The 25,942-nt window shown below is 44.2% G+C and overlaps 1 protein-coding gene across 4 annotated transcripts in view; it reads left to right on the top strand.

The window, feature by feature from the left end:
• Window positions 1-25,942, top strand: part of EEFSEC (eukaryotic elongation factor, selenocysteine-tRNA specific) — a gene marked incomplete at its 5' end in the record, with an annotated part of 211,969 nt that overhangs the window by 130,427 nt on the left and 55,600 nt on the right. The gene's annotated exons all lie outside the window — the stretch shown is intronic.

Below are 25,942 nucleotides of genomic sequence, written 5' to 3' on the forward strand. Positions count from 1 at the left end.
CCTAATTCCAGGGGATCTAACACCCCTTTCTGGATTCTGAAGACATCTGTATTCACATGTGCACATATCCCCACACAAACATGCACACACATAAAGCAGTGCTCACTTTATGCATTATTGTGATCTTCATGATGCTTGTCAGAGTGTATATTTACATCTGATTTTGTTCACATTCCATAAGCATTGAGTTATATGACTGCTGTTTTCTGTAGCTCTTTGATAAACTGCTACCCTAAAAAAATCAGTTGATTATATACATGCAGCCTGTTTCTTAAGCTCAGTTGGCTTGTATGAGGATAGCATGTGTGACTGCTTAGTGATAAGGCTGCAAGTCAGATGGTTCATAGATTTACATCCATAGTTCTTAAAAATATTGCCTAGGGGCTGGAAAGATGGCTCAGTGTTTAAGAGCACTAACTGCCCTTTCAGAGGTCCTGACTTCAATTCCTAGCAACTACATGGTGGCTCACAACCATCTGTAATGGGACATGATGCCCTTTTCTGGTGTGGCTGAAGACAACAACAGTCTACCTCATATAAATAAAATAGATAAACCTTTAATATATATATATTCTAATTCCCTCATGGAAATGTGGCATCAGGTTACACCCTACAGTACTCTGTGAAGATTGGTCTTTTCTCCAGACTTTGGCTGGATTAAGTGTTACTAGTTGTCTCAAGCTTTACTTGACTTGTCAGGTGAAATGAGGCCATTTTCCTTTGCTGCTCTTTGAATTTCTGTTACTTATGAACAAGATTGTCTTCAAATGCTGTTTACTGGACATTTGTGTCACTGTGTCTATAAATTACCTCTTCATAAACTTGTTCGTTTTTGAACTGGGCTCTTTTGTCTCTTTAATTTGCATAAACTCTGTAAAATGAAGACCTTGGCCTATGCCAAATATGTTATAACTATTATTGTTCTTTCTCTGTGTGTGTTTTTTACATTTTGTGTGTTTGTGTGTGCGTGTGTGCATGTGTGTGTATACTATGTCACAGTGTACAAGTAGAGGTACCAGGACAATTTGCAGTACTCAGTTCTCTTTTCACCATGTGGGTCCTGGGCCCTAACTCAGATCATCAGGCTTGGCAAGTACTTTATCCACCAAAGCATTTTGCCAGCTTCTTTTGGTAATCATTTGACTCACCTTATTATTTTCTACTCAAAAGTTTACACGACTTGTGTATTTTCTTTCCAGCTCACAATGACCTCTGAACTTAACCCCACACTCATCTAAAACCACCTAGTTTCTCCATTCTTCTGCATATAGTCTTTGCCTTTGTTTTGATGAGGAGAAAGCTATGTTCTCACCTTATTCCTATTAGGTACAGGCATCATGTGTTAACAGTCCCCTCTTAACCATCCCTTTGGTGACACACTTCTTAGGAAACATTCAGACCATATTTGTGCTATCTTGTAACTCACTGCTCTGCTCACACCTCCAGTGCCAGCACTCTGTTCTTTATGATTATTCTAGTTTGGAAGATAGGCTTTTTGGAAGGGAGTAGGGTCTCTCTTCCCTTGTTTTTCTCCTGGTGTCTCTGTTTCTGTTTTGCATTTATGTTTCAGCTAAACCTTCACACCACTTTGTTGCAATTATAATTGATTTGAATATAGAACAGTTTGAAGATCAGCTCTTTAGTTTCCCTAGGATAAATACCCATTTTAACATTTGGTCCTTTTTATATGCGAGAAAGCATTTTGTGTCTTCCCATCAACTTCACATTTTCTTCTGTTCTCTACATTCCTTGAGTTTGTACTAGACATGAAATCTTTTTATTTTCATTTTTTGCTTTTGTGTAGAAAACTGTTTGTTGAGTTAGTGTTAGTTCTATAAACTTCCAACACAGACCTCAGTGGTGGTTTTTCTTTCTGATCCTTCAAAACCTTTTGGTATGTGATTGCATCATTTTTTCAAGCAGTAATAATCTCTATTGTTCCTTGTAAATACTTAGGTTCCCACTTTCTTTCTTTTACTGTAGTGCTGACTGGCTACAGAACAGAAGCATTCTCTTAGTGAGATGTAACTACTGTTTTATCATTAAGATGTTAATTTCTGATCTCATTTAACTTTTTAAAAATTTGCCAGGAATCTTTATGATATTATTTAGGATTATTTTTTAATCTTTTGTCCTACTAATGTGGTAGGTTCTCTAGTAATACATAACAGAATAGATGCTGTTAGTTACATGTCATTCTTTTTAATAATTGTATTGTAATTTTGAATACTTTCAGTTAAGATTTTTATGTTGGCATTCATAATTGAGATATGGTTGACACTTCCGTTAAGTCATGGTGTTATATAAACAGAAGGCTTTAGAGGAAGAGCTCACCCACTTTCCTCTGTGTTCTGTCTAAGATAGCTATTCTTTAGAAGAGGAAGGGAGCTCATATCTGGAAGCATCTGATTTCAGTATTGGTGGGAAGGGTGGTGCTTTGGTCTTTTTTATTTCTGTCCCTATCAATTTGGTAACATGTTTTCCTGGAAAATGATCTATTATCTATTTTATTTTATTTTATTTTATTTTATTTTATTTTATTTGGTCTTTTTGATACAGGATTTCTCTATTATCAAGTTGTCTTGGAACTCCCTATGTAGACCAGACTGACTTTGAACTCTCAGAGATCTGCCTACCTCTGCCTCCTAAGTTTGAGGGACTAAAGGCTTGTGCTACCACTGCCCTGCTTCTGTTGTCCATTTTTAAATGTGTTTGCATTGTTTGTACATTGTTGGCCTTTGCAATTCTCTTTTGTACACAATTCCAAGCCTACCATTATTTTTGTTCTGACTAAATATGCCACCATACCTCCCACTCTGTCTCCCTGGGCTTCTTGTTCCTTTCTTACCCTGGAAGGGTCTCACATCCTCTCCTCAGAGATCCTGTTAGCACCACCTTAAGTGCTCTCCACTGTACACTGTTGCTTCCCAGATACCCCATGGGGGTCCTTTACCTGTGAAGCTGGTTAAATAGGAATTCCTCATCTCCAGGTTTTAGGCTCTTTCTCTCTGTTCTTTAAGGATCTCTTTCTTTATAAAGTTTATAAAGTCCCACAGCACTTTTTCCAAGTGTTTTCCTGTCTGTAAGATGGGTAGTTTTAAAACCTTGGATTAGACAGGACTTGAGCTCACTATTTTATGTTTCCTCACCTGCTTCGGATAACACTGGTCTTTTCACTCTGACAGATAATGAAACTAAGACTCAGGAAAGCAACTCTCCCAGGGTTGCACAGTTGAAGCAGTGAAATAATGATTCACTCTTAGCACAGGGGTCTCTCATTCCCAAGTCTTTATTTGTTGTTTCTGTTAGCAGCAGCCATAGCACTATGGGTGGATTCCAGGTCGCCCTGTATTTCTGGCTTTTGAGGTGAACTATGGCACATAATGTAACCTGGTAACTACACTTATTTTGTGCTTAATTGGAACCAGGCTGTATTGGGCTCAAAGGTCAAGCAAACAGTCTTCTAGCCAGTACCTTGTTACCCTCCCAGCCTCTTCAAGTGGGGGCAGCTCTGCTGCCTGGAATGTGGCCTGGCCACATACAGGCATCTCCTGTGCCTGCCCTCCAACCTTTACTCCAGCTCTTGTGTGCTCTTTGGACATTGTTTCTAGCCTCAGTTCTGTGTCACATTCAGAGACAGTAGATGGAGCCAGAGACTTGGAGAAAAATGACATCCATTCTAGAGTTCCTTACTCTTGGGGCCAAGATACTGTGCTACAGGTAAAGAAAAGGCATGGCTCACTGGGACTGAAGAGTGATGAAGGGTTTTTCTTGGCTTCTTTGTTGTCATATATTAAGGTTTATCTGAGAAGTAAGGACTCAGGGCTTAGCCAAAGGAAGTTCATAGAAAGTCAGCCCTGGTTCTCACTGGCTACATGACTGCTTTATGGGCCTTGTCCTGGGTTTCCATTCATAACAGAAAGAAATTCTTCTGTCTGTTATGTTACCCCCACAGCAGTGGCTAGAAAAGTGCCCTGAGACAGCACTGAATTTTATGTGCGACTAGGACAGGTAGGAAATGTGCTGTATCTTCATCATGGAGTATCTAATAGGAAGGGTCAGACTAAAACGAGTCCCTGCTATGTAAATGCAGCCATGCCTGCTTGGCTAAAAATCTGGCCTTGCACATTGCCCTGGATCTCCTCTAACAGAGCATAGCTGCCACTGACAGTAGCTGGCCTTGCCCTGTTGAAGGCATAATGACAGTGGTTACACCAATTTTCTCTCATGCTCACCCCTGAGCTGGTTAGTGGGGCAGAGCATGTACCCAGTGACCCTTCGTGACTCCCACTGTAAGAGTGCATGACATATCATGGCACTCAAGCTCATAGTTTCTGTGGCAGATTGAGCTGTTGTCTGGGATAGATGAAGCAAGAAGCTTGATACCTTAACTGTTTGTGGCACACTCTGCCCGCAAAGAAGTGTAGTGGAAAAGCAGGATTTAGGAACTGATATCTACTGTTCAAATCTAGAGCTGGCCTCAGGAAAAGGGCAGGTTACCAAACCTATATGGTGCCTAGTGACCCAGTTCTTGCTCACTCAGAGTAGAAGTACCAGGCCTCAGTGCTTCCATGGCTGCCTTTGCTCTGCTCGGTGTGTCTCAGGCTGGGTAGAGGTATATGAGAAGAGGAGGCTATATCAAGCCCTTCTTGACTACCTCCCATAGGCCACATGTTGGCCTGGGCTCTGTGCAGAAAAATGAAGCTCTTGGATGTCAGAGCCAACAGGACCAGCCTCCTCAGAGTTCTCATTCCAATCGTCTTTAAACATTTTCAGCTAAAGAACTTGAATTCAGATGGACTTGATGCAGAGCCCCCGAAAACACGGTCTATAAAAAGGAACTAGTTTGTTACAATGCAGGTGGGAAATTTAGTCTTGCTGCCTTGTGGCAGCCATAGCAGCCAGAAGCACAAGAGTCCCAATATGGTAGTTGTATTCCTGGACTTAATTGTTTGCAGACACATATTGCCTGAGTTTCAGTCTTCCCAGCTGTAAAATGGATGCTCTGTAGGAAGGTAGGAAAGTTGGAGATGCATAGCTTTTGCTTTGAGCTGGAAATTGAGGAGATGCTTTAGCCTAACAGTGGTTATGGATGAGCCTTTCTGACAGATGGTCAGCTGGGGGCTTGTGCTCAGGAGCTCACGAACAGTCTGCCTTTACCTGGGAACCATACTATGCAACATTTGTTTGTTCATTCTATGACTTTCTCACAAGTACTCACCAAGGACTGAACTAGGTCTGGTTATGGTAGATTTTATAGCAGCTTCTCACTTATGGTTGGTATTGTCTTAGTCCAAGGCTTGCAGAGAACCTGAATTCCAGGTGGTAGCCATACAAGTAGAGAGAGGTAAGGCTGACAGAGTGGGCCTAGTAGCACCTGGTGGGACTTAGCAGCTAATTGAGGACAGGGCAAGAAGAAAGGGAGGGAGATCCTGGCTAGAGTTGGGAACCACAAGAGACAGAGAAAGCTCAGCAACAGCATTAAAGGGCAAGGGTCTGCCAGAGGGTGGGGTCAACATACAGGATGAGGAAAGGAAGGAGGGCCTTTAGCAATCTTCTGTCTGAGTCCATGCAGATAACCTCCATACCCACTGTGTAGCGAAGGGGAAAACTGAGGTTCATAGAGGAAATGTGCATGTGGCTATATAACCAGTGGATGGCTGTAGTTTGCATGTGTGGATTTGTTTAATAAAACAAACAAACAAACAAACAAAAACCAAAAAGAAACCAGTAGCTATTGGTTCCAGCCAGAAGTTATTGTGATTCTCCTCCAGCTGTAAGGTTTAAATGGGATGCTCAGGTTTTAAGAGACCTAAGGTAGAATTAGAAAAAACCCAAGTGGCCAATTGCAAGGCATAAGGCCCATCAGGAGCAACAGAGAGCTTTGCTTCCAGCCAAAGAAGTATCTGCTTCCTCTCAGGCTTTTCCTAGGAGGGCCTGGCAGCTACCCTGGGCTTCACCCTGTCTGGCTTCCCTACCTGGTCTAGCCTAACTTGCTGAGATGCCAACTCCACATTCTGGGGTTCTACTCACATGCCATCCTTTAGGTTTTTACATCATCCATCCATTTAAAACCAATACACTTGAAAAAGGAAGTAGAAAACAGAGGACTGGTTGTTTTCTAATCACATACCCCCTGTGCAGTTTAATGAAGTCATAACAGAACTAAGGGAGGGGCCTGTTTGCTCTGCAGTTCTTGGGAAGAAAAGCAGATGCCACCATTATCTCCATGCCTCTGGCCACCATGTTTGAGAGCCTAAGAAGCAGAGCCACGAGTAACCACATAACCTTGGTCTTTGTGTGGTGAGCCTGTGAGCAGGGTGACAAAATTATAACTCACCTCACTGTATTTCTAATTAGAACTGGGGAAGACACAGGTTCTCCTACTTTTCTCCATCCTGCTATAAGCAGGAGCTGTGTCTCTTAAGCTGGGAAGCACCCATTTCTGGCCAAGGAAGACTTGAGCTCCCCAGCCCCTGGGATAGTGAATGACAGAGCTGCCACTTGTGGCCTTGACCCTGGACTCTTTCACACTTGGAACTTGATTCCTGGGTGTTCCTATGCATGTGGGGCAGAGCACCCCAGCCTCCTGACATCTGCTCTGTTGCAGTCCACTTTTCGTTCTGTTCATTTTCATTAAAATGTGGTTAGAGTCAACTCACTGAACTGCCAGTTCACAAGGTGGGTGTCTGCAGTGCAGCTCAGGCTCTGGGCTACCTAGTAGGCTCTGCCACCTCCTGGCCTCTGTCATCTCCAGGACTCTGCTATTTCCCAGGATCTGCCATCTTCTGGGCTTATCACCATCTTGACTATTCCGTTTCTCGGTCTCCACACCTCCAGGGCTGTAATCTAAGAAAGTCCCTCTGAATAAAAGTATTTGATTTTAGAAAGGCATCTTAGGAAGGCTGCTACATTGCAATAGGAACCAACTGTGAAAATAAGTCAACTAAAGGTGGTTTGCATCTCAGGAAAAAGCCTATAAAATTTTTTAAATAAATAAAATTCATACTCAGAGTGAAGCCATCATGAGAGGGTAGCAGTATGCTTCGGGGAGAGATAACTATGAAGTACCTTTAATTGCATGGCTCCTTGGTTCTTAGAAAGTATTGTTGTTTTTACAGAAATATGATCTTCCAGCAGTTTCCAAAAGTGGTTCTTTGGGAACACAGTGATGTTTTTGTCAGAGCACTCACTTGTCCCATTTCTTTCACAGCGCACACACCCCCCCCAGCCGCTAGATTTGCTGTTTTTTGCAGGAGAGAGCTTGACAGGTAGTTCGTGAAAGCATAGACATGCTAGGTTAGAAGGTTAGAAGCTGGGCATGGTCAGGAGAAGGGGAGGGTTTCATTTCATATTCTTCTCTATACACTAATGAGTCCAATGTGCTCCTTGGGCCTTGAGGGCACAGCCTAGAAACCTGGCCATTTGCAGCTTGTCCTACATGGGAAGGTCCAGGCCCTAGAACTAGTTTCTGGGTTCCACTCCCAGCCTCTTTAACAGTACCCTGCCCTTTGTGGCCTTGGGTTGGGACTCTTGTAATGTCAGAACCTCACAGAGAGAGTGCAGAGACTTAGTGCTCATTGACATGCTGAGAACAGCTACCCAGCAGTGCTGTGACTTGCAATGGTTTTGTCCCTCCAAAGTATTGTTAGAAATATTTCTAGTTCTCATGTACTCCTTTGGAGAACAAGTGGGCCCTGCTTTGTACTGTAGAAGTCTTCTTTTTTATAGTAATATGAACTTGGCACAGTGTACTCCAGAACTCAGACCACCTGGCCCCCTGCCCTGTACCCACAGGTTGGCGGCTTTCCAGTGCTACATCCATCTAGATGCCAGTGTTCATGACAGGGTTGAGTCAGAATTTGGAGAAGTGAAGAGCCCACTGCATGTCAGACCTAGAGCCAAGCAACTCCATCTTTTGTTCTTAACCTGCCCTGCCCTGCCCTGTAGTTATATTGATGATAGTCCTTTCTCAGAGGAGCAAATTAGAGTTGCTTTATCACATATTAGTAAGTAGGTATACTACTAATATGTTTTGGACAGCATACATATTTCCACCTACATCCAGCCACCCATAACTGGTCCAAATATGCCTCTTCTAGAGTTACGGCCACTTCTACACACATAGGATAGAGTACAGGGGTCTGCTGTCTTTGTGTCACCAACCTGTGCTGAAATAAGGGAAGCCTTTGTTTGATATAAGCACCTAGCAGCCGTCAGATACCAGCACTCAGCAGATGGTCCACCTTCACTCTCCGAGGAAGGACAGAGCCATTCTTGGTTGCTGAAAAGTAGAATGTTCAATCTAATGAGAAGCAGTTGAGAGATGGGTGGCCACCATCCTTGCAGCAGGCCTCATGTCCTGACCTGCTTGTTGAGGCTCAGATGACAAGCAGGCTGTAACAGGTGTGGCTTCATCTGGGCAGGACCTCTGTCTCCTCCTTCTTCTCTGTCTTGTAGAAGAATATCAGAAGAGAGTTTCCATGTTCTAAGCTACCAATTGTAAAAACCCTGACCCTCTCTGCCTAGTTCTTCTACAGGAAGATGACTTGGTTTGGGGAAATGCTGGCTTTTGTCTTACACAGCCTGTAATTGGAATCTGAGGGTTACCAGCTTAGCTGCACTGTTGGGTTGAATCAAGAAGCCCTGGAGGTCTCTGTCCTCTCTTATTTCCAAGTTCCAGCATGGCAGGTAATACTTTCTCTATTCTTGTCAATTCATGAGCAGCTACATCCTACTTAACCCACCAAACCAGAGTGAGCCTCCTCCTGCAAGGAAATTTGCTGCTCCTTTCACTGTTTCTTGGGACCACAGGGCTACCTGAGGTCAGAAGTTTGTGACTACCTGTTGAAGCCAAGTTTGGACATGAAGAAGATACATGGTTCACTATGTTAACAGTGGGTTCTTACTTTGCTTCTTGTGGGCTATACTCCCAAGTTCAGTCCAGCCCTGTGTGATTCCTTTCTATGCCACATTGAAGCCCCAGGAGGCAAGTAGGTGTTTGCCACCATACTATAAGCACCATGGTACATATGCCTCTCACCTAAGCTGGCTTGTTATCAGGCTAGCTCTCATCTGTTCCACTCTCCCAAGAAAATATTTCTACCCACGATGTGTGTGTGTGAAGGTCTGTGGAGGTCCATTGTTGCTAGTGTCTGCTAATGAAGCTTTAGCAAGCCAGCTTCCTTCATTTACAACCTGAGCATTGTGAACCTAAAGCTCTCAGGGAGATGCTTCCTACTCAGGAACTGCCTTCATGTTCCTGAATATATTGCACTTTTGTTTTAAAACTTTTTAGTTTTCATTTTTAAAAGATGCCTTTATTATTTTTATTTATATGCATGTGTGTCTTTGTATGCTAGGTGCCCTCAGGGGACAGAGAAGGACATTAGATCTCCTAGAGATGTAGTTTTAGGTTGTTGTAATCCACTGGACATCAGTCCTAGGAACTGAGCTTTGGTCCTCTGGTAGAGTAGGAAACACTCTGAACCACTGAGGTTTCTCCAACCCCTCACTTTTGTTTTAAAAAAGCGATGTCCTGAGATGGAAAATACCACAAAGTTTACAGAGTGAAAGCACCCTAAAGACTTCTGCCCTGGGTTCTGTGTCCCAGTGAGCTGCTGCTATTGCTCTTCTAATAACACACTCCAGTGTCTGTCTCCTCATTTCACTTCAAGATCTGTAGAATGCAGCCTGCTTTTAGCTTTCCAGGTCTAGATATGACCTACACACATACCTCAGTCCTAAACACTGCCTAGGAGGCAAAAATGTGCTTTCAGAAGTTCTCACATTCCTGTCCCCCTGCTCATGCTAGAAGCATAGCCATGCAGAGTTCTTTCTTTTTCCCTCTGAAGTGAGTTCTCAAGCTTAGCACTGCTGTATATGAACCTGACAATCCTGCCCTAAGGATCATGCTGGACCCTAAGAAACAGAAGCATTTTTGGCTATACCCAACTGTGTTTGTGACACAATAACACCTCCCTGACATTCCTTATTGCCATTGTGACAAGCAGCAGTTTGTTCATGCTGGGCATTTATACCTTCTATGAGGTGGGGAGTCACCCAGATGGAGAGCCACTGAAGCTCTGACAAAATTTGGAGAGCTGTGCAGAGGCAGACACAGATGCCTGGCCTGGGAAGATGGTAGCTGGGGTCAGATAGAGACATCAGCATGCATATTGCCTGCTCTTCAGTACTGCCACCCTCCCTTTCTCTCTCTCTCTCTCTCTCTCTCTCTCTCTCTCTCTCTCTCTCTCTCTCACACACACACACACACACACACACACACACACACACACACATTTGCTTATTCCCTCACACAGGATCAGGATCTTATATCAAAGAGGGTAAAGTACGATGTGCAGTAGGTATGTTATAAAGCTGGATTTCTCAGTGGCAGTACTTCTATGTGATATGCAGAAAGGCTTCTGAGGGTAATGCTAACCACACCAGCACCTGCCTCCTATGCTATGAGGAATAACACAATAGTGATCATACATGTACATGGGGCAGAAGTCATGTACATGATCTAAGCATTGGATATCTCTATTCTTGCTGAGGCATTATCTTAGTTTGTAACCTGGACTAGCCTCAGCCACCACACCTAGCAGACATCATTCTATGAAGGAATTATCTGCCAAGCCCTCCCCAGGGCTTGGGCTTCTCAAGTTTATGTCTACAATAAATTTGGCTATACTGGTAGGCAGTGTAGGCCTTCATCCTCTTTAGATTCTAGAAACAGAGGCTCAGAAGATGAAGCCTTTGTTCAGGGCCACACATTGTACTCAAAGGGAGAAAAGCTATGCTCAGACTGCCTGGTTGTTGTATATCCAGCAGACAGGACTGGGTCTGAGGGAGGAAGGGTGAGATAGAAAAGAAGGGAGGCTGTTGTTGGTACTGTGTGTTGTAGCCAATTAATCACTGTCAGGGCCTCTTTGCCTCCAGTCTTTTGCACAGTGTCAGTGTATGGATAAGCTCCATGTCTTGAAATCTGCACATTCACCAGAGCCCTTGGCAGGGTGACTCCAACCAGCCTACCTCTTGAGCTCAGCCCTCTCCTGCCACTGCCAAGAACCTGAAGTTATGGGTCAGCATGGACCCCCTCTTTCTGTTTTTTTCTTAGTTGATAGTGTTTTTCTGATTATAAAAGCAATGCATACATACTTGCTGGACAAAATATGGGGAAATGTAAGGAAGAATATTACACAGACTTTCAGCACTCACCATTGTGTTAATGTCTTGTGGTATTTGCATAGCAGGGCTCACTGGGTTTAATTTTTACTTAATACCCTATTTTCTGTCTGTCTAACTCTTTTCCTGAATCAGGGTTTTACTGTATAGCCCTAGATGTTCTAGAACTAGTTTATAGGCCAAACTGGCCTCAGACTCAGATACCTTGCTGCCTCTACCTCCTGAGTGCTGACTGGGATTCAAGGCGTGCACACCACCGCCCAGATTAATTTTTTATTTCAGACAAATTTCTTTTTTTTTTAATTTTATTGGATATTCTCTGTATTTATATTTCAAATGTTATACCCTCCCCCCCACTCCCTTCTCTCCTCCCCCTCAACTTGTTTCCATGAAGGTGCTCCCTCTCCCAATCACCCACTTCACCTCAGTGCCTTGGCTGCTGCTGATGTTGTTCAGACACATTTCCATACCATTGTTTTGTACTGTCTTTGTCCCATGTCTTTGACAGCTCTTGGCCAGTTGCCACTTTATTGGTCACATGATATTATGTTTACATGTTTTCTTTATTAAGATTCTCAAAATAAGTTTTAATTGTACAACTGACAACTGAGATACATTTTTATTGTGACTCTGGACTGCCAGGAAAGATCAAGTCTTTTGGATCACATCATATTTCTCTTCTGACACAGGGACGTGATGCTTGTGGACTTACTTTTCAGAGTCTGCTATTTCTCTGTTGCCTTCTTCAGTTATAATGGTAATTTAAAAAAAAAAAAGTAATACACAGGTACCTCAAGTTGAAAGTCTCTGAGATTCCATCTAGAGAGAGTTAAGGTTAGAAGTAGCTATGTATCTTTGCAGACATGCTTGGTGAACAAAGATCACCACTCAAAACACAAATATTTCGTATAGCAAGTGTGTAGTCAAACTTTCATGTATCTGTGCCCACACACTCTGGCTCCTCTGGTCCTTCAGCATTTAACTTCTTAGAAGGAGCCGAATCTGCCACAGCATCCCTTATGTTCACGTGAAAAAGACTGCTTGGCATTTAGACTGCACAGCATCTTTCCATGGATAAGTGTAGTTTGGAACTACTTTGGCTTTCTAAAGAACTGTCACGTGGCTCACTGTCTGGAGACCTATAACCATTGGGGGTAGAATCGGGGGCGGGGTTAAGGAGCCTGCCTGGAGCCTACAGGAACTCTGGTACAAAAGACCCAGGGTGAGAGCCAACAGGCGGGGCTGCTGCTTGGTCCACCAGCATCCTTTCACTGGGGCACAGGCCTCCCTCAGCGCTGTGTGGTGCCATCATTTTCCCCTCCCATGACATACGACAGCAGGGAGTTGAGTGGTTTGTTTCATCTCTTCTTAAGAAAAAGTTAAATTTATAATCCCAGTCTCGACCTTCCTTGTAACTCATGTGCTCATCTTGTTAGCTGGTTTAATATATGGCACCACTATTTCATTAAACAACATACAGGAATAATTAGTTCAGCAACGATGCCTCAGAACAAAAGCCCTTGATTTAGTTTAACTTTATAAGTTGTTCTCTTTTGATGTGCAAGAACACATCTGGGGTCTTAAAGAAAGCAGAAAGAAAAATAGGAGCTGTTTTGTCAGGCGGGGTTAGGGTTTCTGAGCTCAACCAGTAACCCTTTGGTACCAGGCCTCCCAAGCCAGCATAAGACTTGAGAAGAGGGCATGGGGCTTGGAGGCAGCAGGCAGGCTGTCTGTTGTGGGCCTGGGAGCAGTGCTGTACCCCCTTTCTCCAGCACAGAGTCTCCTTCTAGTTGTGTCCCCACATTTTCCTTCACCCTGCAGCACTCCTCAGGGTTCCTTGGAGTTTGCTGCTGTGATACTGAGGCAGGCCAGGAAGGGAAAGGGCCCCACTTGCAGAACACTCTCCATAGCCCACCAGCTACTCTGGATTTGTCTTTTAAATATTTCTTACTCAGATGTCATCTCATCACTGTCAGTTAGGGCTGAAGACAGCCCAATTCCTGGTGAACCTGTAGATTCATCCTTTGGAAGAGCAGCCAGTGCTCTTAACCACTTTTGGGTTGGTGTTCTGTCCAGTACAGCACATATACAATGGGCATTGTGGCCTCAGTCAGGCCACATACAGGCTGGGCCTCCTCTGCCCTAAACCTGAACCTCGCTCCCTACCCACCCAGGTTTCACCGCCTCTGGCTTTCTTCATGATCCCTGTACTGCAGCCATGCTTGGCCAATGCTTCTACCCTCTGTGCCCTTGTCACCCTCCCCCCACCAAAACCCTCACTGTTTGGGAACTATTAGTAGTGCAAAAGTCCTAATAGATCTGGGTGGGGTAAAGGCTATTTCTCTGGTCTCCATAAATATGGACCATTTGGAGGTACATGATCTCAGAACAGTGGCTATCTGCAGGTAGGGAGACCAGATCCTGCATTATCCTGGTTCTAGCACTTGACAGCTGTGAGCCTCATGTTGGTCATTCGTAAAATCTGTGTTATCCTCCTATGAGGGACTTCTAGGGATCAGAAGCTCAGCAAGGGCCTTACCAGAACCAAGAACATAGGTTATTCATTGGCAAGCACTGCATCTTCGAAAGGTTAGTCAGGGCACATTTCCCAGACTTGATCCAGATACCTTTTAGTCTTGACAGCTGAAGTGATTTTTACGTCTGTGGTTTCTAGTCTCCAGGAATCCAGGTTCTACAGTAGACAGAGGAGCATTTAGTTCTGCTGGAGGCTAGATGCTCTCCTCTCTTCCACTCTTTCAAGGTAACTTTTTCTGCTCTGCTCTGCTCTACTCTGCTCTGCTGTTTTTTCTTCCCCAACATTGTGCCCAGGACAAGAGAAGCAAGCTGCTACTCTGCTTCTTCTACTTGCAGAATCCAGATAGAAGTGCCAAGACCAGGAGAGGTAGCTCAGTGGTTAAGAGAACTGTCTGCTCTTCCAAAGGATAAGTCACAGATTCAATTCCCAGCACCCACATGGCAGCTCACAACTGCCTATAATTCCAGGTCCAGGGGACCTGGCACCCTCACAAAGACACACATGCAGACAAAAATTGCCAAAGCACATAAAATAAATTTTATAAAAGAAGTGCCAAGCCCCAGTATACCTTGACCCAAGTGTCCAGGAAGTTCAGACAAATCGGTTCCCTTTCTCTGTGACATCTGTCACCAGTGATGAACCTCACCACCCAGGAATTGCCTTTAACATTACTGCATACCCTAGCCCTTTCCAAACGATATGTGTAGCACCAACAACAAATGCAATCGACCAGGAGAATGTGTCTTGGGTAGACACCCTGTGGACCTCATGCTAACAAAGGGAGAGAGGCCATGTATATCCTGCTGTGTGAGAGAAAGGAAGGTATGAAGAGATCAAATGAAACACCCTATGTTTAGGCCTAGACACAATCTACACTAGATCTGTTGGATCTTAATGTCCCTGCTCCTTTTACTGTTTGGCATCTGTCCTCAGGGAAATCTGAAAGTTGTTCATACATTTTCACCTGGGTCACTTATCTGTGTTGGCTGTCATTTATGTGCTATTTCTAAAACCCTGACCCATTTGACCATCTTGCCTCTTTCTGTGGCTACCATACCCTCAAGGCAGTGCACCAGGCTAGCAGTTAGGAACCAACTCATCCTGCCCAGCTGCCTTGCTGGGGACAGCAGCCTGCAGAGGCCCCCTTGTAATCTCTCTATCCACAGCCCTCATTTTAATTTGCAAAATTGAGCCCAGATCGAGAGCAGCAAAGCCAGGGGCGGTAAATATTCATGCCTCAGTAAGCGAGGGTAGCTCCATTACTGGTCTGAGGTTGGGAGAATTACCTGGGGATTATGTATATTCATGGGCCGATTTTTATTTGCGATAGAACATGACTCACGTTGGCCTGTGTACTGCGCGGTCTACCCCAAACAGACTGCACAGAGCTTATGCCCTTAAGCTTCTGAAAGTCATCTGTGGATTGGCCTTTCCTTAGCTCCTAGGAGACAGTTTAGAATAACAATCACAGCACAGCCAGCCAGTTGCTCTCTTTGAATCCATCTTCTCTGGGCCTAGGTCATCAGTGCCAGGTCATAGGTGAGACAGACAGTGATTGCCATACTGTAGGGGTGATGTGGATGCCATACCATGTTGGTACTCCTAACTACCCATCTTTGCTTCATCTGCAAGGGCCCCCAGTTTGAGTGATGCCTAGTAAGGCAATGCAGGTCTGCCCACTGCTAGACATTCAGGGCCTTGGATGAGGGCAAGTACTCTGCAAAGGTCAGCAAACCACAGATGGGAAAGTCTTTATTGAAAATCTATATGTTACCTATATATTTTTAAATTTTTATTTGTTTTTATTGTATGCGTATGAGTGCTTTATCTACATGAATGTATGTGTACCAGATGTGTGCCTAATGCCTGAAAAGACCAGAAGATGGCATCAGATTTCCTGGAACTGGAGTTACAAACAATTATGAGATATCATATAAGTATTAAGAACCAAATCTGGGTCCTCCCTTAACTACTGAGCAATCTCTCCCAGCGCACGTGTGTGTGTGTGTGTGTGTGTGTGTGTGTGTGTGTGTGTGTGTATTCAAATCCCACACTAACTATTTCACATGGATCATCTCAATCTTACAGGTGTCCAGTAGGATTGGCACATTTTCCATTTAAGGGAACAGAGAGAGAAACTCCTTTGTTCAATGTCATGTCAGTACTGTAATCTAGCATCAGATCCCAGAAGCCAGACTGCAAGACCTGCTCTCTGTCAATTATGTGTGCCTCTACACCAAACCATTACTGCACAGAGAACATACCTAGTCACCTTGTGGATGTGCAGGCAGAGAGATGACCTAGAGCAACAGTGTTTCTCAGGGCCCTTGTAGAACATGCAAACAAGGCAGCAACCAGTCTTCCTTGTGTGGGTACCAGTGGCTGGAGTCAGCCCAGTGGACTTTTGCCTCCATTCCACCATTGCTGAGCTGGTAATTAACCTGGCCTCCCTGGGTACATTTGGTCATCTGTATGCTGTGATAGTGAAGCCGCTAGGTAGATTTTTTTTTTAAATGAAGTCCTACAAGGGCAAGAATGGGGGTAGCAGTGGCCTCCATGACAGAAACAAGTGCCAGACAGGTGTGCGTGGGGGTGGTGCTGGATAAAGGGCCCTGTTTGTTATGGGTGGACACTGGCAGAGTGTGGGTCCTTATATGCTAGGATTACTTGTGTTCTTAAGCATAAATAGACCAGACCATCTGAAGGTAGCCTGTAGTTGTGAGGGGAGAACCAAGTGATGGTGTACTAATACCTTATTGCCTTCACAAGCCTCTGTTTACTACTCTTATCCTAGAATAGTCCTGGGCAGCAATTCTGTCTCCCATGCTGACCTTACAGACCTCCAGCTCTAGGGTTTCCTGCATTGCCAAGCTTCCTGATCTCCACTGCAAAAGCCTTCCCAGAAATCTTTGGTTACTCAGTCCTTGCTTGGGCATTACCCACTGGGTGTTGACTCACTGTCCTACTGGTACCCTGGAGTGTGCCATGCCACACCAGAGATAGATTTCTCATGGATCTCTGTGCTAAAAGTGATAAGGGGGCATAGAGGCTTGAGTGGACATAAATGTTAAAGCTGAAGAGCAAAGAGCAGCCGGTACATAGAGAAAAAAGAAAGCAGGGGTCACTGTCTCCTTACTACGTACTGAGGACATAAGGCAATGGTCTACAGGGGCTGAGGTTTTTCTCTTAAGCCTGGAAAACTGACAAAGTTTCATGTCTGCCTCCCTTCCATTCCACTTCCACCCCATGACCTAACAGAGCCTACCTCAGCCGCCAGTCATGTGACCAGATATGTCCTGCCCAGGAGTAAGGTGGTAAGCACCAGGAAGCATGCAGAGCTGCAGCTGCTTGAGCATGGGGTGGTTTGAGCCTTGCCAGGTCTACCTCTGCAGAGTCAGGTGATCTTGTTTAGAACTAAGACATTGAGTTGTGTTTGTTTTGAGATAGATTTGCTATATAGCCCATGATGGTCCTGAATGAAAGATCTCTCTACCTTAGCCTCCTGTATGCTTAGGGATTGCAGGCCTGTACCTGCACTCCCAGCTTTAAATGTATTCTTTAAACTTTTTTTATTCTGCTACTACACTTGGAAAGTACATAAGAATAAACATATAAAAGGAAAGTATCCTTAGCACCTGGTCCCTTGGTGATGTGGGTCTCAGTCCACAGTTGGTCTTTCCACACCAGTTGAATAGCTCTGGCCTTCATTTTATAATTGGAAAGAATCTTGAACCAGGAAGAGACTGATGGAGAGAAGAATCCATATTTCCTATGGTTAGACAAGCTGAATTATCCCTCTTAATTCCTGTGATCTACAGGTGCTGGACTTTTTTCTCTTGGGCCTGAAAACCTAACAAAGGTTTAGGCAGGCCCTTAAGGTGAGAGGTGAGCCTAAACCAGGCTACTACTGTATACCCCATGTATATAATCTCTGAAAGTCCTGGGGAAGGAGGACAGGGAAGCAATATCCTTTTCTTTAGCTCTGGACACAAACATTGTGAGCTCCTCTAACATTTCTGTTTTGTCCCAAATGTGGAGTGGAGCTTTTATGCCTCCATCAGAAGCACTCTGGTCTAGTGAACACCATCTTTTCAGCCACATGTGAGTGGGTTAGAACCCCTGTCAGTCACTTTCCACCAAGTGGTCTAGGGTAATGACTGGCTTTTGGTTTCTGTCTGTCAAATGGTGGTAAGCCAGGACCTGGTTTCCCTGTAAGGCATTAGATTGAGGAAGAGACTTTAGAGGGCTTTTGTCAGTACAGATACCAATGATAGAGAGCACATTCCTACAGTCTGCTGAGGTGGACTTTGTTTCTCTTTTAATTCAGAGTTTTTAAAAACCTTTATTCCAGTTGTCAAAGTTATTCATGCTTACTTTAGAAATTGTTAGGAAGTATAAGGAAACCAGAACACACACACACACACACACACACACACACACACACACACACACATGCAAGATAATTCTTGAAATATATTTTATGCCTTGACAGTTTGTCCACTATTACAGGGAAGCATTTCTCCTTGCTAACACAATTTCCTAGTGTAAGTGGCATTTTATTCTCTGTCCTCTTTAGCTGTCTCTCTGTTGCTTGGGTGTCTCCATCTCTTGGTGATCATAAAGAGTGAGGTGAATTTTAGTGAGCCATCCTCCTTGCCTTTTGGAAAGTTTCTAAGAGGTAGGGGTGCTTGGGCATCAAATAGAGGCATAGTGAGAACTTTCCAGAGAGTCTGGGCCAATGTGATCCATGATGGAGAAAGGGGACCCAGAACTTTGTCTCCTAGTGACTGCAATCAGGAGCATGTCTTTGTTGCAGGGCACATTGGTGCAGTGTCAGTTCATACATATTTGGGCCAAGTGCCCAGTTCTTGGACCTCCAGTTCTCTGCTGGCCATGGCAACCAGAGCTGAACTCACTCAAAGAATCCTGCTTGTCCTTGTATTTGTTGCCATTCTTTTTTATTCCCTGGTATACTCTACCTGTGCTGTTTCTTTGGCCTCCCCTCCTGGCAAGAACAGCTGCTGTTTCCATACCAGAGAACACCTCAGTTTTCCTGTGTCCATTAGAGGCCCTTCTTCCTGTGGTGGTGACTGCATGGTAGCCTCTAGGCCAGTGAGCCCACTCATGTTGGGAGTCTGGGAAAGGTTCTTCCTCCAGCTGCCTACCTACTCTGCCACCATTGCTTGTCCTCTACTCTAGTCTAGTTGAAATTAAATTATTGAGAGACTTGATTGACACCCATTCTGGTAAACCTTGCTGACTGAAAGCCTGCCTCTAATTTTAAATTATGCAACTAGGTTATTTTAGTGTCTTCAAATAATAAAACCTTTAGTTGGCTGTTGAGCCACGTGCCCTTGTGGTTCTCCATCTGGAGGTATCCATATCCTATTTTGTTGTCCTTGGAAACCCTTCTCTTAGTTTTATCCATAAAGATATAGAGTGTGATTTATAAGTGTGTGGCATTATGATTTGTGGTGTCTGCCTTTTCTGGCTTGGTCAGAAAGCCAGCTGGTCTTAAGGACCGGTACTCCTTATCACATACAGTTCCCATACTGCCTGCTGGCCACATGATCTTAACAGTTTGGATTCCTTGGCTGTGCATATCCCCCTAACAGTTTCATGCATTGTCCGATTTGCTTATCCTGAGGCTGTGCTGACCTTATTGACCACACCCATATGTGGTTCCCCCAACTACCACCAAAAAAATGAATGCTGGCCTTTCTTTCCTGAACTCTGTTAATGTAACTCAGAGGACACTCCTGTATTGCTTCTGTATCCTTAGGATGACACACAAAGAAAGGCAGATGGAGCTTTGTCTCCTCAGCATCCCACTTAAGATTAATTCTCTGTATTAAAAAAATCAAGTACTGACAAAAATATATTCATATATATTTACACTAAAATGCTTTTAATAATCTGTACATGTATCTCTGGTTTTTTTAATAATGTTGTAAGAAAAATAAATAAATAAAAATTAAAGAAAAAGGATTAATACAGTGTAGTTCAGAGTTTATCATCATGGCATATGGTAGCCCCTCCTTGCCCTTTTCTTATCCCACTTGTAGACATTGTCCTTCAAGACTGAATTCAGATGCTGCCACCATTCTTCCATCCCACAGCTCTGTGTAGCCCTCAACACATCACACTTATACAGTGTCACCTTCCCCAGTGAAGGCAGAGCTATGATTTTCTTCTCCATGTCCCAGAGGCCATTGCAGGGATTCCTATGTGCTACATTAAATCCAAATGAGAGGTGAAGGCCATGACATTGGAGATGACCTTGAAGACTGCCACCTTAAAGGGTGAGCATCAGGGCATTCCTTGTGGGTGCAGCAAAGTAGGGGACCCATCCAAGAGTCATGCAGGTTCTATATAGATGCTGGTTATAGCCAAGCCAGAGAGAAAGATACAAAGACAGCCCAACATGAGCCAGGGTGTCCAGAGCCACAAACCAAGTTTCCATAACTGACCCAGGCTCTAGACTTGGGGCTTGTCTGATAGTGCAGAAGGGAGGAACAGACTTTGGGGACCTTGAGCATAATGGGAGGAAGAGGCTAGAAAAAAAGACAGTGAATGCTGAATTCTGAAACTTAAACAGTGAATAGTACAGTCTACCCTCAAGTACCTGGTGGCTTCTAAAGGCTCACCTACGTAGGGATATACAACTTCCATATAATTTCACAGGTTCCTGTATCTTGAGCCCTGCATCATCATTCTATGAAGGATGACCAAGACTTGAAGAAAAACAAAAATTGAGACCTCACTTCGACTTTCAACTGCTAACCCTAGCATGCACTGCCCAAGGAGCACTACACACACACCACCAGCCCCAACCACCAACAGTGAGCAGATCCTAACATGCAGGGGAAAGTCTGAGAGCCATCTCATGCATGGAGAAGCTTGATTCTCAGGTCACACTTACTGCCCAGTGTCAGAAAGCAAGTGGGCAAAAGTTCAGGGTTGAAAAGGAGTACAGATTAGGCACTCCCAACATCCCAGGACTGAGGGCTGGCCCTCCAACCACTTGTAACATAACTCACCATACTGCTATTTGTTTTCTCTATCATATGGCTAAAGTTAAAATAAACAGAATTGAGAGAAAGAACATGTGAGGAAGCCTGATTTAGGATCATCACTATTAGACATACCTTGAAGAGGTGGGCATATAACACAGTGGTTGAGTACTTGCCTAACATGCAGGAGGCCCTAGGTTCAGTTCCCAGGATCACGTTTGGACATTCTCAGAACTAAAAGAGTTCAGACTCATGTTGATACCAAACAGAGACTGCTTTAGGGTTGTAAGGCTGGCCACCCTTGTTCATGCCTGCGATCCATTGTTCCACTGGTCAACACTTGGCCTGTAGAGCAGTATTTCTATTATCTGGAGATTGGTGGACAGAAGACACTTTCTTTTACCCAGAATAGCATAAAGCTATTCTGAGTATGAAATTATCCTAGCCCTACAAGTCACTTTTGATAGTAGTCAGGGTGTGACTGCTCTCAGGAGGTCCAACAGTGTCAGCTAACAACTAGTCTTGTTGCTCCTTCTGTTTCTCTGTCTTCATCACCCTGCTTTCACTTCATTTCCTGTCATTGACTTAGATCCACTAAGGCAGTGGGCCTGGATCCCCCTGCCTGAACTTGTTGCGTATGGCCAGAGATGGATGCTATCGTGGGATGAGTTGGGTGATGCTACTCTCCTCCAGCCTTATTGTGTCATGGTATCTACTCCATCAGCCGAGCCTAGGAGATTACTAAGCACAACTGCCAGGGAAGAGCTGAGGCCAGTGCTGCCCATTGCTTCCATCTGTACAGGGAGACCAACTAGTGGTATTCCACACCTTGTGCCACAGACACTGAGGTAAAGGCAGGAGGCATGAGCACCAATGTAGTGAGCAGTGCAACCTGTCAGCTACAAGGCTGTGGGATAGTGTTGTATAAGATAGAAGAAGGGCTTAGCCCTGCCAGGACATAGGCCCGGGAGGCACCTTTGATGTTGAAGTTGTGACCATTCATGATGTGAGTGTCTGCTGCCTGGTTGTGCTTCTTGCACCCTGTACAGCAGTGGGGACTGAAATCTGGAAGACTCATGGGAGTGTGCTTAATGCTGGGCTTTGATGAAGAACAGGATAGTTCAAGAACTGTGGGACCCCTTCTGTCCACCTAAGATTTAAATTCACATGTTGTTCATTGCCAAGACCCAGGGATCCAGATGTGGCCACCTTTGCTGTTCCATTATGCAGAGGGCCTCTAGCCACCAAGAGGACAGCTGGTTCCCTCAGCTTACCTCATATGGATTCCATACTCCGAACCCAGCAGTTACTAAAAACAAAGCACAGTTGCATGGAAAACGTAAGAATCTAATGTTGATGCAATTCAGTTTAAAGTTTTATGACAAATACTAGAAGTGACTTGGGGGAGGAAGAAGGCTTCCTGGAAACCCCTTGTCACTTTTACAGTTCTACTTTGTTACAGCCACTGGGAAGCTAATGGGAAGAGTGAATTTGTGAGGTTGACATGGAGGGACATGAACAGTGCCATTCCAGAGATCAGGGATCAGGGATCAGTGCCCTGCAAAGTAAATGTTCATTTTAGTATCCAGCAAGGTAAACGTATTCATTTTTGGAACTGGTGTCCAGCATGGAGGACCCCAGGAGGCAGCAATACAAAGGCTTACAAGAAGTTACAGCTGTTGTAAAGATTTCCTGAGGAGGGTGCTGGAGTCATTTGTATATGGAGTGAGGAGGGTGGAAAGGGCTGAGCAGAGAAGGGCAATTGTGGGCCCAGCTAATAATAGCCAGTGCTCAAAGACCTGGTGCCCAGTGGAACCGAAACCAGCCTGAGTAAGCAAGGTGGAGATAGAGCTTGGCCTCACGGACAGACTGAAGACAAACCGCTGCTTCCTCTGGTCTTAGAATAGGAGGGAATATTCCTCTTCCTCTAAGCATGGGTCTCCCTGGCTCCCTCCCAATGGACAACTAGGCTTTTATTTAAGGTCTGATGGAATTTTTGCATGAAGTAGATCCCTCTAGTTAATATATCTACTAAGTTTTGTGGAGGGCCCTGGAAGAGAGAACCCAAGCTAGATGAAAGAGTAGCCTTGACTCTCAAGAGCCTCTAGAAAAGTCCCTGGCCTCATGCCCAGAGGCTAAATGGAGCAGGGAGAGCACATCATGCACACACCTTCTTACCTACCCCTTCCTTTCTTTAGGACTGAATCCGGCTCAGGAGTGCATATTCACAGAACACCCTGTTCTTATAGTGGGTTGTTTTGGTTTTAAGCAGTTTTTATTTGTGGTTGGGAGTAGGACAAATGAGAAGCCTTCTAGACAGACCTGTTCCTGGTGGTGGGATTAAGACACATTAAGACAGCAACAAACTCGGAGCTTATCTATCAGACTAGTAAAAGCAACAGACCTGCAGGAAAGAGAAAGAGACTTTCTTGCATTGTTGATAGGAATATAGCTACCACTGCCAAGAGCAGTCTATGAGACCTGATAAAACTAGAAGTATACTCACTGTGCTAGAAAAACCATGTTTATGCACAAGCTGAGGCTTAATCACCACAGAAGCTAGTAACCCTCATGGACATCAATGTTGGGAATAAGTGATTTGTTGGGGATTTGGCTCAGTGTGTAAAGAGCTTGTAGACCTGGGTTCTGATCCCCATATAAACACTGCCTGTGGCAGTGCATGTCTGTAACTCTATCTCCAGCTCCCTGAGGCTGCCAACTATTTAATGTAGCTGAATTAGTCAGCTTCAGGTTCAGTGAGAAACTTTGTCTTACATAAGATGAAAAGCATTGAGGAAGACATACGATGTTGACCTCTGGCCTCCACAAGTGTATAACATGCACAGCAAGAGAGCATATATAGATAGGTACATGCTGTATGTGTATGTGCCTGATATGAAGAGATGTCAGAAATATAATGTCAAAGGAAGATGGTCAGTAGTAATGCTGTACCGTCATATACTAACAAGTTTGTATTCTGCTCAAACGCATACATTGATGTAAATGTATAAAATAGGACACAGTGGATTCATGCAGATAGTTGCTGCAACACAACTTGCAGGAGGAGGAATAGGATTGGGATTTTAGCTCCTGGCAGAGGAACACAGGTGAGATATCACATCACCTGATTCTCTATGGTTTTAAATGGCTTTAATTTCTCTAAAAAACTAACCGGTTAAAATAGAATGCCCCAAACTGACCTACATTTTGCTCCCTAGCCCAACCTGGCCCATCAGGGAGGCCCTGGCATCCCCCAGAGGCTCATATGTGCTGTCCTCACACAGAGCCCAGAGTTTGCCTTTGTGTGTGTGTGATACGATTAAATGCATTAGGAGGAGGAAAATGTCTTATCTGTATACAGCCTTGCTCAAAGAAGAGGGAGAAATAAGAGCAGCCAAATGAAACCTTATTAAACAAAATTGGTTAGGTCTGATGGAGCCCAACCTAGACTGATCTTTAAAAGCTTATTTCATTTTTCCCCTCTAGTCTGAACCTCTTTGAATTGAAGTAACTGATCCTGCTGTTGTAAGCTCATTAGCATCAGACTTGTGTGTCTCTTTTCTGCCCCGATTAACATTATATTAAGTCACAGCAAAGTTGTGCTTGACCTCAGCCAAGGCTCAGGCTCATTAAGAATTAGATTGGGTACCGTCAATCCAGTCTCCTCATAGCTGATACCACCACTCCAGAAACTACTGCATGTCACAAAGTCTGTTCAGCTCAGGCTTTAGCTTCACAAGCACCTGTGGGCTGTGCAGAAATCTGGAGGGCTGCTCCTCAAAAGAGCATGCTAAGTTGGACCCACCTGGCAAGGGCTACCAGGCCTCTGCTGCACTATCTTCAAGTCCTCTGCATAGCATTACACCTCATCCTAGTCCTGGTTCTGGTACTAGTTTCTAACCTTGGCAGACCTCAGGTTCCTGGCCTATGTAGTAAGACCACCATTAGCAAGCTGGAAGACTCTTCCATGAGAGTTGCATGAAATTCATCTAAAGTTCCTTTATCTGCACACCAGCAGATGGTAAGTTTTCTGAACTGTCCCTTTGAAAAATAGTGCAACAGAGGACTGAAGGCATATTAGGGGTCTCTAGAGGAACAGAACTGATAGAATGAAATCTATCTAAATATATAACTTATTAGTGGCTTATGTACTATGGTCCAGCTGACCCAGTAATAGCTGTCTACCAATGGACAGTTCAAGAATCTAGTAGTTGCTCAGTCCACAAAGTTGGATGTCTCAGCTGGTCCTCAGTATATATACTGGAATCCTGAAGAAGTAGGCTGTAATGCTAGTGAAGGAATGAGCTTACAGCAAGAGCAAGGGCAATCAAACAAAAAGCAAAAGCTTCCTTCTTTTATGTCCCTTATATAGGCTGCCACCAGAAAGTATGGCCTAGAGTAAAAGTATATCTTCCCACCTGAAAAAATCAGGTTTAAAGGTAGGTCCTCCTACTTCAAATAATTTAATTAAGAGAAAAAAAATTCCTTGCAGGTGTACCCAGCAGTTTGGATTGAAGTTAATTCCAGATGTAGTCAAGTTGACAACCAAGAGTAACTATCATGGGTTATATAGCTCAGTTGGTAGAGTGTTTTCCTAATATTTATAAGGACCCAGGTTCAAGTCTCAGCACGACATTAACCAGATGTGGTGGGGCACATACACTAGGTAATCCTGACACTTGGGAGGTAGAGGCAGAAATATCAAAAGTTCAAGGTCATTTTCCTCTACACATTGAGTACAAAACCAGATGTAGCTACACAAGACTATCTTTTAAAAATGAAAAAAAAAAAAAAGTAATGAGAGACCCAACCCAATTGTTCCAGGCAGTGGCATTATGTACAACCTTCAGAAAACTAAGTTGCATGAGGATGTTGCCACCCTTTGCCAGGGCAGACAGCAAGGTGGCTCAAACTGAGATTTTAGGGGGAGGTAGGCCTGGCTATGTCTACTAGCACTACTGAGGCTTTCAAGGCAAGTCTTTCCCATATACTTCCTCACCCACAAGTAAACCTTGGAAAGAACTTGAGCATGGTGTATGAGATTACCTGTCTGGAACTTTGTCCCCTTAGAATCTGTAGCCAATTGTGGGTCAGTACCTGAGCAGCTTGGTAGGGAGCGTGATCTATGCCCATCTTCAGTGTCCTGGGCTTCTGTTTCTGCTCAGCTGCTCAAGAGATGAGACTGTGAATATCAGGCCTGCCT

This window comes from Micromys minutus (genome assembly GCF_963924665.1).
Source record: "Micromys minutus genome assembly, chromosome: 18".
Classification (NCBI taxonomy): Eukaryota; Metazoa; Chordata; class Mammalia; order Rodentia; family Muridae; genus Micromys; species Micromys minutus.